At 40.3% G+C, this 13,144-nt stretch overlaps 1 long non-coding RNA gene across 1 annotated transcript in view; it reads right to left on the bottom strand.

Annotated features, from left to right (window-relative positions):
* Nucleotides 1-4,432: 4,432 nt before the first annotated feature.
* LOC148149133 (uncharacterized) overlaps nt 4,433-13,144 on the bottom strand; it is a 63,803-nt gene continuing 55,091 nt past the window's right edge. The window contains exons 6-7 of the long non-coding RNA XR_015758034.1: nt 4,609-4,829; nt 4,433-4,493 (exon numbers count right to left, since the gene is read on the bottom strand). This is a non-coding gene — a long non-coding RNA (uncharacterized LOC148149133). The remainder of the gene's footprint in view (nt 4,494-4,608; nt 4,830-13,144) is intronic.

Here is a 13,144-nt window from a genome sequence, read left to right as displayed (position 1 = left end):
AAGTCACGTCCTCAATGTATGTTCAGTTGTCCCAAAATTTTCTTCTTTATTTCCTTAAATATAGTCCTTACATATTAACTTGATACACCTAGTGATTTATTTTCCTATGATTTGTTTTTAATAAAAACGATATATCAGTACACCAAAGTGTAAAAGGTAGGGAATCTCAAGTAATTAACTGATAAGTTAAATTAAATATGAAAGTGATGGCAGGATGGTTGATGTGTTGCTGCTAGAACATGTGGAGGCCGCCAGACAACAATGTGATCCGGAGCAAACACAGCTATAGTGTTTGAAGTTTGAAGAACTTTAGATCTGAGGTTTTTTAAATTCATTCATGGGGTATGGGCATCGCTGGTTAGGCCAACATTTATTGCCCATCCTTAATTGCCCAGAGGGCAGTTAAGAGTCAACCACATTGCTCTGGGTTTGGAAACATACATAGGCCAGACCAGGTAATGATGACAGATTACCTTCCCTAAAGGACATTAATGAACCAGATGAGTTTTTTCAACAATGTTGTCATGATCACCATTCTAGAATTTTTAAATTAAATTCTGCCCGGATTCCTGGAACATAACGTGGTCTCTGGATTAACAGTCTAGCGATAATATAATTAGGCTTTCACCTCCCTGTTCAGGAGCTGCAGACTTTGTACCACATCAGAGAAGGGGAAAGTTACCTGGACACTTTGCTCCACAGGGTGGTCACACACTTTGGATTAGGTCATTCAAAATTATTCTTGATCAGACACAACAGGGTATGACCACAGGTAAGGCTGGTATGAGGATCCGGGATTAAAATTGAGGAGCTTCCACCCTGATGATTGACCAACAGTTACAAGATCCTTCCAAGCTGAGCAAATGAGAGTGGAACTGCAGAGGAGATGAATGGATTGACCACAGCACCTTGGCACAGGGAGCCATTCTAGTGGGGGGAAGTAAATAAGAGTATATTTGTGGTGGGGAACACTATAGTTAAGGGATAGATACTGTTCTCTACAGTTGTGAGTGGGAGTGCCTGTCCAGTGCCAGGGTTAAGGACATCTCCTCAGGCTGAGGAAGACTTTGCAGGGGAAGACGGGATCCAGTAGTTGTCATCCACATTGATACCGATGACATTCCCTTTGTAATTACTCCTTCTGACCCAAGTTTCTCTCTCTCAAACTGAATGCTAAATTCTAACATGCTTTGGTCACTATTTCTAAAGGGATCTTTTATTCTGACATAATTTATTAAACTTACCTCACTACAAATCACCAGATCCAAAATAGCCTGATCCCTGGTTGAATCCAACATATATTGTTGCAGGAAACTGCCTCAAATACACCCTATGAATACTTTCCCAAGGCTTCCTCTGCCAATCTGACTATCCCAACCTACATGAAGATTAAAGTCACTTGTGATTATTGTCTGCCTTTGCTATATGCCCTCATTATCTCCTGATTTATTCTTTGTCACATCATATAGCTACTATTATGGGGCACTTGTGGATCACTATTATCAATGTTTTCTTTCCCTTTTTGATTTCTTACCTCCATCCATGTGGATTCTACAGCTTCTGATTCAAGGTGATTTCTTGCCATCATACTTTTTTACCCCTTTACTAGCAATGCTACCACACCGCCTTTTCCTTCTTGCCTGTCCTTTTCCTCAAGTCATATCCCCCTGAATATTTAGTTCCCTGCTTTGATCACCTTGTAACCATAGCTCTACAACGGCTATAAGATTATACTCATTAATCTGTACACCTGAATTTGTGTGGTTAATTCATCTATTTCATTCTATATACCATGCACATTCAAGTAAAAGGCCACTAGTTTTACCTTTTTAACCATTATTACCTCTTTTCAGCCTATTCACTGCTGATTTTATATATTTGTATGTTCTGTCCCTTCCCGTCCTACTCTGGGTAATGTTATCCAAATAGCAAGCCTGGAATTCTACCACATCCTCCTACTTGGTAAACCAATATTTCTTCTCTCAGAAACCATTCCCCGACCTCTAAAATAATTTAAAGTCCTTTCTACAGTGATATTTATTTGATTCGCCAGGACACTGGTCCATGTACAGTCAAAGTGAAACCCATCTCAACAGAATAGCTCCTTTCTTATACTGCTGCCAATGGAAGCCAGAAAGAGCAAAACGGAAGACAATAAAAGCTCCTTAGGGAATGAGGTTGGGGAAAATGGTAAATGGAAAATAATAATGGGGAACCAGAAATGGTAAAACATTTGAACAAATACTTTGTATCAGTCTTAACAGTAAAAGATACTAATAGAATTGCAAAGTTATTAAATATTCAAGGGGCAAAAGGAGGATAGGAAATAAACACAACAGCTATCACTAGAGGGAAAGTGCTTTGGAAACTAAGGCATCTAAAGACTGACACGTCCCCGGATCTGATGGGATGTACCTTAGGATTTTGAAGGAAATAGCTATGGAGATAATGGATGAAAAGTTCCAGAGGATTGGAAAGCTGCCAATGTAACTTCATTATTTAGGAAAGGAAGGAGATAATAAACAGGTAACTATGGGCCAGTTAGCTTAACACCTGTTATTGAGAAAATGTTAGAGTCTATTTTAAAGGATATAAAAGCAGAGCATTTAGAAAAATGTCATAAAATCAAGCAGAGTCAACATAATTTCATGAAGGGGACATCATGCCTGACAAATTTACCAAAATTCTTTTGAGTTGGCCCAAGCAGGATAGATAAAGAGGAAGCAGTAGACATACTATGTTTGGATTTTCAAATAAAGTGCCATACATTAGACTACTTATCGTATTAGGGGTAGTATATTAGCATGGTTAGAGGAATGGCTAACTGATAGAAGATAGAGAGTTGTGATAAGGTTGGCATTTTCAGGATGACAACCCGTAAGTCATTGTGTGCCACAGGGACGAGTGCTGGGGCAACACTTACTTACGATATATAAATGATGTGGATGAGGAAAGTGAGTACACTATAGCAGGTTTGTGGATGACATAAAATTAGGTGGAAAGTGGTGAGGATGACACAAAGAGATAGCAGAGGGATGTAGACAGGTTAAGTGAGTGGGCAAAACTTGGCAGATAGAATATTATGTGTGGAAATTTGAGATACTGCACTTTGGCAAGAAGAATTGAGGAGCTGAGTATTATTGACATGGAGAGAGTTTGCAAAAAGCTACAGAACAGAGGGATTTGGGAGTCTTCATCTATGTCTTACGAGGAGACATTGAGTAGATTGTGCTTGTGCTCATTGGAATAAAGAAGAACGAAAGGTGACCTTATTGAAACATACAAGATTCTTAGAGGACCTGGCAGGGTAGATGAAGAAAAGTTGTTTCCTCCTGTGGGAGAGTCCAGGACTAGAGGGCATCATCTCAGACTAAGACTGGTGAGGAGGAATTTCTTCCTTAGAAGAGAGTGAATCTATGGAATTCTTTACCACAGAGGGCTGTTGAGGTTGGGTCAATATATTTAAAGCTGAGATAGAAAGACAGGTTTTTAATCAGTAAGAGAATCAAGGGTTATCGGGAAAAGACTGGATTGTAGAGTTGTAGATGATTAGATCAGCCATGACCTCATTGAATGATAGGGCAAACTTGATGAGCTGAAAGGCCCACTTCTGCTCCATTACCTTAAGCTTGATGGAACCTCAGCTTCCTATGTTATTTCTGATTCCTCCAATACTGCTATGCCTGTGCATCACTCAGTGCAAAATCCTTTGGCAGTGAGCATGTTTAATCAAGTGGGCTTTTGCTAATCTGACATGTACATACGCCTGTTCAGAAAGAATATAGAAATGGCAGTTCGTTGATTGTAGGGAGTACAGTCCATTTTTAGGCTACTCATGGAGAAAGTGTTTTATAAAACTAATATATATGAAGATAAGATAGTTATTTGGGAAAGAAAAGATTTGTAAAGGCCTTGGAAATTATTCCTTTAAGATCATGTAATGTACAAATCATTTGTTTGAAATTTCCAGTCTGTGTAGCTGCTATCAAATGCTAAGATAATTTTTATATGATTAGTTATCAAGATATGTTATTCTAACCTTGTATACATTACAAATGAGGTTATATTTAAACTATTTATGTAATTTATAATACCCTACTTTTAAAAGGACATGATGTGGAGGTGCCGGTGTTGGAATGGGGTGGACAAGGTCAGAAGTGATGTGACACCAGCGTACAGTCCAACTGATTTATTTTAAATCACAAGCTTTCAGACCACTGCTCCTTCATCAGAGGAAGTATTGACAGCCAGGTTAGAGGGAGCCTGTCAGCAGTGGAGCCTATTGGGTCAGGAAGTTTAGCCTTTGTCTCAGCGATGCTTGCATCTGGATGGCCTACTCACCCTGGGTGTCTTCTTGCCAGGTATATGAACTGCCAAAGGTCAGAGAGGGCAGGCAGGGTGGCCTTGGGTACTGTGTTCCTCCGAGGTTGAGGAAGTGGCTTCTGGGGGAGCCGGGCCTTTTACCGTCGAGGTGCTAGAGATGCTGGTGGTTTCTGAAAGACACGAGAGAGAAAGCATCGTGGTCAGTGGTTAGAAGTGGCGTGTAATGAATGACAGTGACAATGGGGTTACTGTGAGAGTTGTAGTGGAATGAAGATTGGTACTTACTCAGTTCGCAAGGCACGGATATTTCAGCATCCTTGCCAGAACGGTCTCAGCCTTCTCCTGTGAGGGCCAGGAACAAACAACTGGCCAGCTTACCACAGAAGAAAAAACATTTTTAAACAATTTAAAACTGGCTTTAACAAGAAGGCACTACTGTAGTTGATGATGCAGATCTTTCTTCCAACAGTGCATTTTATCAGATTCCACGTTACTTGTGTTATCTCCTATTACATAAGAAATGAGTTTGATATCATAATACTGAAGAATCCAACAAATGCTTATTACAGCTACTTTGATATTGAAATATTGCATTTCACAGTCAGATCTAAGTGCCTGGAATCATATTGAATTGTTTATTGAGTTACAAGGAGCAGCATTCTTCCTTTACCATGCCATTCATCAAGTGATCCCTAGTTAAGATGGAATACCTGCTCTTTATCCCTTCAGCTTGCATACTGCAATAATGTAGCAGCCTCATGGCTGCTAAAACACGGATAGATTGCTAACTTGGCCAAACAGCAAGGGATGCTGGGTACATTGACCAAGTAAAACTCTGAAATCACAAAACCTACACACCACAATACTGCAAACACAGCAGCCAGGTGGTAATACCATTACCATAAAGGAAGTGGCAAGATTATTCTGGACACCCCCAGTAACATATCCACTAATCAGAGGCCAGACAGAAAAGCACCAGGTCCTGCTACACAAAGAAATGGATAGTAGCTTACCATCTAAATGATTGACTCTTATTTCAAACTATTAAGTATATTTCCCTGATTGGCCAGAACTGTAGAAAGTTCCAGAAAACCATCTAAAAGTTATAAAATCAGAGTTCATCTACAAATCTCGCTCTTGGAACCACTCTTGGAATCTCTGGAATTGTCTGAGGCCTCCCGAGGAGACCAGTATGGCAAAAGGCAGAGACCAGCTGGCCAACCAGAGACAGAGGAAGAAAGTGGCTTTCCAGACTCAGAGGCCGAGTCACAGAGAGAGTGACTGTGTAAGTTTACAACAGACTCAAGTATTACCATATTCTCAACGGCCCAAATAGAATTAGGAATAATATGTTTAATATTGAAGATTATTGTAATTTTGTTCCTAATAAAGTGTGGGACTGGCTTGAATTGTTTGTATTAATTTGATTGCTTTGGTATTATGGGACACTTGGGCAAATTCATTCATAACATTCTGGTAGGAGTTGTCTGTAACTTGTTTAAAGGGGAAGCAGACAACAATGTAGTGATGATATCATGAACAGACCTACAATGTCCCTTCAAAGTACACTAAGCAGCAGACGTAACACAGAAACATAGAAATAGGAGCAGGAAAGGGCCAGTTAATCCTTCAAGCCAACTCTGCCATTCATTATGATCAAGGCTGATCATCCAACTTAATAGCCTGTTCCCTCTTTCCCCCACATATCCTTTGATCCCTTTAGTCCCAAGTGCTGTGTTCAATTCCTTCACGACATCAAACAATGTTTGGGCCCTGAATACTTTTTGTGGTAGTGAATTCTACAGGCTCACCATCTCTGGGTAAGAAATATCTCCTTAACTCGGTCCTAATTAGTCTATGGCCCCTGTTTGGACTCCCCAGTCATTAAGAAAATGCTTCTTGCAGCTACCCTATGTACTCTGATGGAATTTTATAGCTTTCTATGAATAACTGTCCCCTCCCACCCAAACAGCAGGGCTGCATTATGGGGTCCAGGGGAACAACTCTTCCATAAAAGCAGTTTGGACTTCTGTGCCAGTAGTAGCTCCTACTTCAGGGATGGCGAGAGGTTTATATGTTGAAAGTTATTTCTTCTTTCAGAAAAAGCTGTCAGCCACAATCACTTCTGTCTGGCTTTTCTGTTTTGATGCTAAACTGGATCTGTAGACTTTCTATATTTTCAGTTTCCTTGGTTAACCTGTTTGTTCCCTTAGTTTATTTGCATCACCTTATTTCTTTTGCATCTTTATATTCTGTTGCCTGGTTGCTTATCTTGTATATCATCTAAACAATCTCCTGCTTTTATTTTTAAACAGTTAACAGCCCAATTTTATTCTCTGTATTCTTGGACTTGTGCCCCCCTTAGTGCAACATTCATTTAAAAGGCTTTAATTTTCTATTTTTGTATCTTGAAGAAGGGCATCTATCTTGTACATTGTTTCCATAACCACTGGGTGACCTGCTGCATGTTTCTGGGATATTTTTGATTTTTGGGTTTCTATTATTTATGTTTTTCATTTTCCTTAATATTTCACTCTGCATCAATTTGATATCATTTAGCATAGACAACAGCAAGTACAATTTGAACATGAGAAAACATTTGTTTTTCTTTGTTTTCATTTGAGTGGATTTTCTTTCCTCATCAAGCAGTAGGAAATGAAACAGTTTTTAAATATTTATTACACTTAGCATTAACATAAAATATTCCAAGATCAAATGTGCAAACATGGATTTGATGTCGAGTAATATTCCCCATGTCCTTAATTACAACCTCAAAAGCGTAACCATATTTCATCGTAATAATATTACTGATGTGAGCCACATTGTGACCTTTTTCATTGAGACAGCAATCTACTGGGAACTGGTGCTAATTATGAACAACTTTGCACTGTGGAACCTGTTAAGAACATGGTCAAAACTAACCATTCTCATTTCACTCAGGCATCTAACAGCATAGAAAATGAAAAACCTTAATGGATTTGAACTCAAAGCCCAGAGGTGCCTACAATTTTGCCACACAAACTGGCTATGATATGGCATTCAGAGCAAATGGCTGTCTGACTCAGACTGACACAGAATAGCTGGTGAAGGAGATGGAATTCACCAATTTGATGCGGTGGGTGCTACTTTCTGAGTTTGTAGAAAAGGGACATCATTAATAGACTTACAACAGGCTTTTTTCTGCATTACGTTACTCATGAGCACTTGATTTAAGGAAGCCAAAAGGAAAATGTGCTTCAACCCTAGTCTCACTCACTTTGATAAGAAGAAATTTAATAAAAGTATCTGCTGATCAGCAAGTTACTTTGAAATATTAGTTTGAGTTTTTGCTACATGTAAAGTTTTTAAAAGTCATGGGCATTTTAGTAGCATGGAAAGTTATCTTGGTGTTTGCTGGACAGTTGAAATCAGCAGGAAAGGGTGAATAAATGAAATTTGCATGGAATAGACCAAAATGTACAGCTTTCTATGTACAGTATATTGCAAATGTAGAAAACAATATTCGTTAAGCCAGAATGAGAAAAGCTTATTGTAAAATTTTACACAGCACCACAGTTACAAAGAACAGATTCTGAAGGGGCAACACTTTCGAACTGAGATGAGAAGGAATTTCTCCAGCCAGAAGGTGGTTACTCTGTGGAAATCACTGCGTCAGAGGGTTGTGGAGACCAAGTCACTTTAAGACAGAAATAGTCAGGTTCTTAGTTAGTAAGGCGATAAAGGGTTAAGGGGAGAAGGGTTGAGAAGCATAGGGTTGAGAGACATATCAAATGGTGGAGAAGACTCAATGGCCTAATGGCCTAATTCTGCTCCCGTATCTGATGGCCTCATGATCTTTTAATGCTTGAGTTGAATTTAGAGGAAGAGAAGGCATTTAATTAAGAGAGTGATGGATGGGGATCTTCCCATCTGTGCCCCAATTAACTCTGGAACAGCTTCTGGATGGCCATCCCAGCTTGGCTCAGTTGAGACCTTTAAGTGAGCAATTAATGCCCCTTAATGATCTCATCCTGCCATGACCATTATTGAATCAGTGCCATGTGGGGCAGTTGCCATGAGAGGAGCCTGGTGGCACTGCACTCCCTTGAGGATTCCTCATGGTTCGGCACTCAGTCCTGATCAAGGGAGCTGATCTAAAAGGCTCAGATGATTCTCTGGGTGGAGGGATTATTTCTGAACAAAGGCTAAACAGGTTGGGATTCTACTCATTGGAATTTTTCAGGGTGAGAGATGATCTCATTGAAACATGTAAGATTCTTAAGGGTCATGATAGAATGAATGTTGAGAAGATGTTTCCCCTCATGGGCAAGGTCTAGGACCAGAGGGCATAGACGCAGAATAAAGGCACCAATTTAAGACTGAGATGAGGAAGAATTTCTTCTCTGAGAAGGTCCCCAAAAGAGCCTTCCACATCCATCAATGTTTTACCTGCACATCCACCAATATCATTTATTGTGTCCGTTGCTCCCGATGCGGTCTCCTCTACTGGACGCCTCCTAGCAGAGCGTTTTAGGAAACATCTCCGGGACACCCACACCAATCAACCCCACCACCCTGTGGCCCAACATTTCAACTTCCCCTCCCACTCTGCTGAGGACATGCAGGTCCTGGGCCTCCTCCACCGCCACTCCCTCACCACCCGACGCTTGGAGGAAGAATGCCTCATCTTCCTCCTCGGAACACTTCAACCCCAGGGTATCAATGTGGATTTCACCAGTTTCCTCATTTTCCCTTCCCCCACCTCACCCCAGCTCCAACCTTCCAGCTCAGCACCGCCCTCATGACCTGTCCTACCTGCCTATCTTCTTTTCCACCTATCCACTCCACCCTCCTCTCTGACCTATCACCTTCATCCCCACCCCCATTCACCCATTGTACTCTTTGCTACCTTCCCCCATCCTCCTCTCTGACCTATCATCTCCATCCCCACCCCCAATCACCTATTGTACTCTATGCCACTTTCTCCCCACCCCCACCCCCCTCTCATTTATCTCTCCACTCTGCAGGCACCCTGCCTCTATTCCTGATGAAGGGCTTTTGCTCGAAATGTCGATTTTCCTGCTCCTCGGATGGTGCCTGACCTGCTGTGCTTTTCCAGCACCACTCTAATCTAGACTCTGGTTTCCAGCATCTGCAGTCCTTGTTTTTACCATGAGGGATGTTGGATCAGCCGTGATCTTATTGAATGGTGGAGCAGTTTTGAGGATCTGAATGGCCTACTCCTGTTACTTTTGTTATGGCATCAGGAACGGCGGAAATACATGGGGAAGTTACTCATTGCGTCTGATTGTCAATCCCCATAACATCCAACCTGTCCTCTTTCACCTGTGTCTAGTTCCCTTGGTGATCCAAATAGTTCCTCTGAAGGCATTGCTGGCAGAAACAATTACTTCCATTGGCACTGCCGACAATGGTCAGCACTGCCAGGTTCTGATGGGCTGGAAGCCATTGGAAGGAATTGGAATTTTCACCTGATGGTCTTTGATCATGGAAAACAGACACTGTAGGTGACTTAAATGTCTGAGTGGTATATAATTCCAGTGAGCGTTCCTGAGAAAGGTAACAGAGGATATCACTGGTTCTCTGGCTGGAGGATAAAATTGTTGTTGCCTATATGAAAGCAAAAAGGTACTTTAGCCCAGCACTGATTCTGTCTTTATTGGGAAGTGAGCTTCCTCCAAATTGTGAAACAACAAAAGTAAAATTACAGCTAACATATTGGAATTAACAACAGTGAGTGCAATGGGTGTAGAATGTGCCATTTCTGATCACTTAACAGAAAAACAGATTTATTAGCTTAGATAAGGTCAAAGTGTGAAACAGTTTGTATTTTGGAAAACAGTGTTACAGCAAAAAAATTCAATTTACAGATTAAGGAATTGGCTAAAAAACAGAGGATAAGCAGGTTGCACTTTCTAAAATTAGATTTATTTGACAGATGTTTGATCTTCTGGAACAGTTCTTGAATCCTTACACGCTTTATGACATTGGACACTTGTTGGAAAATAGTGAAAACACACAATCCTGCAATTTAAAAACTTTGGTGTCTAAAGATGAAAATCAAATAAAATTCTTGGTAACGTTTGGCTGGCAGCTAAGGAAAAATACCTGCTGAATGTTATTCTGCCTGCAGCAAAAGTTATCCTTTCAATAACAAAAGAAAGCAGAAATTAATATGGCTATTTATTGCATGTTGCCATTAGTTCAGTGTTGTACACTGTACAGACTCTAACCTGAGAAGTTACATCTGCCACCAACGTCTGCAGCTGCAAATTTGAATTGTAAACAGAAAATGCTGGAAATATTTAGTAAAGTTCAGCAACATCTGTAGAGAGAAACAGGTAAAGTTTCAGCTTTGTGACTCTTCATCAAGACTGGAATGTGTACCTGATGTAAGCAAGTGTAAAAGCTAAGATTGCAGTCAGCACAAGGAAAACCAAAAGAGAACTTTGATAAGGTACAAGGTGGGAGAGATTAAATGGCGAAAGGGATAATCAGGGGAAATTGGTTAATGGGAGAAGAATACCAACAAAGTATAATCTAGAACAGTAAATGGCAACATGAAATTTACCCAGAACAGAATCCTTAGCGATGATAACAATAACTGATATTTATATAGCCCCTTGAAGGTGATACACAATTCAAGGCATGTCTCAGAAGCATTTCAAACCAAAGAATGACACAGAATTATTAGAATACATAAGGTCAGCTGAGCAAAAGCTTGGTTAAAGAGGTATATTTTATGAAGTGACTTAAAGAAAGAAAGTGAGGGGAGAGGTTGAAAAGTGAGAGTGGGAATTCCAGGTTTTAAGACCTAAACATTTTAACACCTAAATAAACGACAGCTATACAGCAAATAAAATTAGGGTTACAACAGAAGGCAGAATTAGAAATAAACATATCTTGGAGGGTTATAGAAATGCAGGAGATCGTGGGATGGGGCTAATGTTTTTATGCAGCTGCAACATGACTTGCCAATGTTTTACTCTATGCCCTGACTGATGATGACAAGTATGTCATACATCTTCGTGACCACCTATCCACTTGTTTTGCCACTTTCAGGAAACTGTGGACCTGTATGTTAGTTTCCTCTGTGTGTTAATATTCCTAAGGGTTCTGCCATTTACTGTATACCTCCCTCCTATATTAGACCTTCCAAAGTGCATCACCTTGCAGTTGTCCGGATTAAATTCCATCTGCAATTTCTCTACTCATGTCTCCAGCCTATCTATATGCTGCTGTATCCTCTGCCAATCCTCCTCACTATCTACAACTCCCCCAATCTCTGTGTTGTCCGCATATAAGCCAGACCTGATAAAGGTGATGGAAAGGGCATTAGGAAATACATTGAGTTGTTACAACAGATTTGTGTCAAGGTTTCATAATACCAGCTTTATTTATAATTGTAGATTTTATTTTTGAAATTGAAATGAATTTCAAGCTGCCCTGGTGGAAATTAAGGCTTGGTAATACAGCACAATATAGTGACTGCACTATCAGACACATGGCTTGAGCAAGGGGGTTGGGAGAAGTAGAAACCAGTTTGAATTTAACATTGTCTATCTTGTCTCTGATTCCTAAAAGCATGTCACAGTGTATCACTGCTGACAGCTGTGAAGAAGGTTTCACTCAAACTGTCCTGCTGTCTTGACTGGGGGAGGATGAATGGTGCTCACATTAATGCTAGTTTGTGCAGGACAGAACATGCATTATATCTCATTCCAAGGTTGAACTCTTGTTTCTTTGACAGCAACTGCAGATTGGTACAAGGCACATGACTCCCACACCACCAGACCGAGTTTATCCAAAGCCAAGTCAAAATAGATGAAATTGCTGATTTCTGTTTAAACTCTCTGTTACAAAACTCCAAAGTGGCTCCCTCTCTGAGCAGGTTTTGCAGTAAATGTTTAGCTGTGTGCTGCAGCTCTGGTTGTTGGTTTTGCAGGTAGTTATAATGAAGGTCAGTGGAAGTCATTTAATGATTGTACAATTAATTATTTTAAATTCTGGTGGGTTATTTTCAATTATGTTGAAACTAGGAGCAGGAGTGGGCCATGGGGCTCTTTGAGATTGCTCTGCCAATCATTTTGATTGTGACTGATCTTCGATCTCAATGCTATGCTTTCATTTCCTCCCCATACCATCATTGCTTTTTAAAATCTAGAAATTTATCTATTGCTTTCTTGAATATATTCAGTGACTCCACTGTGATAGAGAATTCCACAGGAAAACTATCCCTTGAGAGAATAAATATTTCCTCACCTGAGTCCTAATTAGTTTACCTTACATTCTGAAACTGTGTGCCCTGGTTCTAGGCTCCCTAACCCGGGAAAATGTCCTACCTGCATCTAGTCAGTCTAGCCCTGTTAGAATTTTATGTTTCAAATAGATCTCCTCTTCAAGATCCTTCTAAAATTAGTGAGTGCAAGCCCAGTTTAACACATTTCTCCTCATAGGGCATTCTTGCCAACCCTAGTATTAGCCAAGCTAAATTCTGCTGCACTCCCTGTATGGCACATATATCATTCCTAGATAGCAGGATTAAAATTGCATGCAAGTTTTATAAATTCAAATCTGCTTGCAATGAAGACCAATATAGCATTTGCCTTCCTAATTGCCTGCTGTATCTGCCTGTTTATTTTCATTGACTGGTGTGCAAGAGCACTCAGATCCCTTTGTGCATCCACACTTCCCAACATATCACCATTTGAGTAGTATTCTTTCTTTCGGTTTTTCACACCAAATTCATATGTAGCATCATTGCACTTCATTCTGCAACTCATTTACCCACTCATTGAACTTGTCTTAATCATCGTGAAGC

The sequence above is a fragment of the Chiloscyllium plagiosum genome, unplaced genomic scaffold (assembly GCF_037043375.1).
Source record: "Chiloscyllium plagiosum isolate Xiang-an unplaced genomic scaffold, Cpla_swu_hap1 HiC_scaffold_9, whole genome shotgun sequence".
Classification (NCBI taxonomy): domain Eukaryota; kingdom Metazoa; phylum Chordata; class Chondrichthyes; order Orectolobiformes; family Hemiscylliidae; genus Chiloscyllium; species Chiloscyllium plagiosum.
Note: the sequence above shows the minus strand (reverse complement) of the source record. Positions and strands in the feature narration are given on the sequence as shown.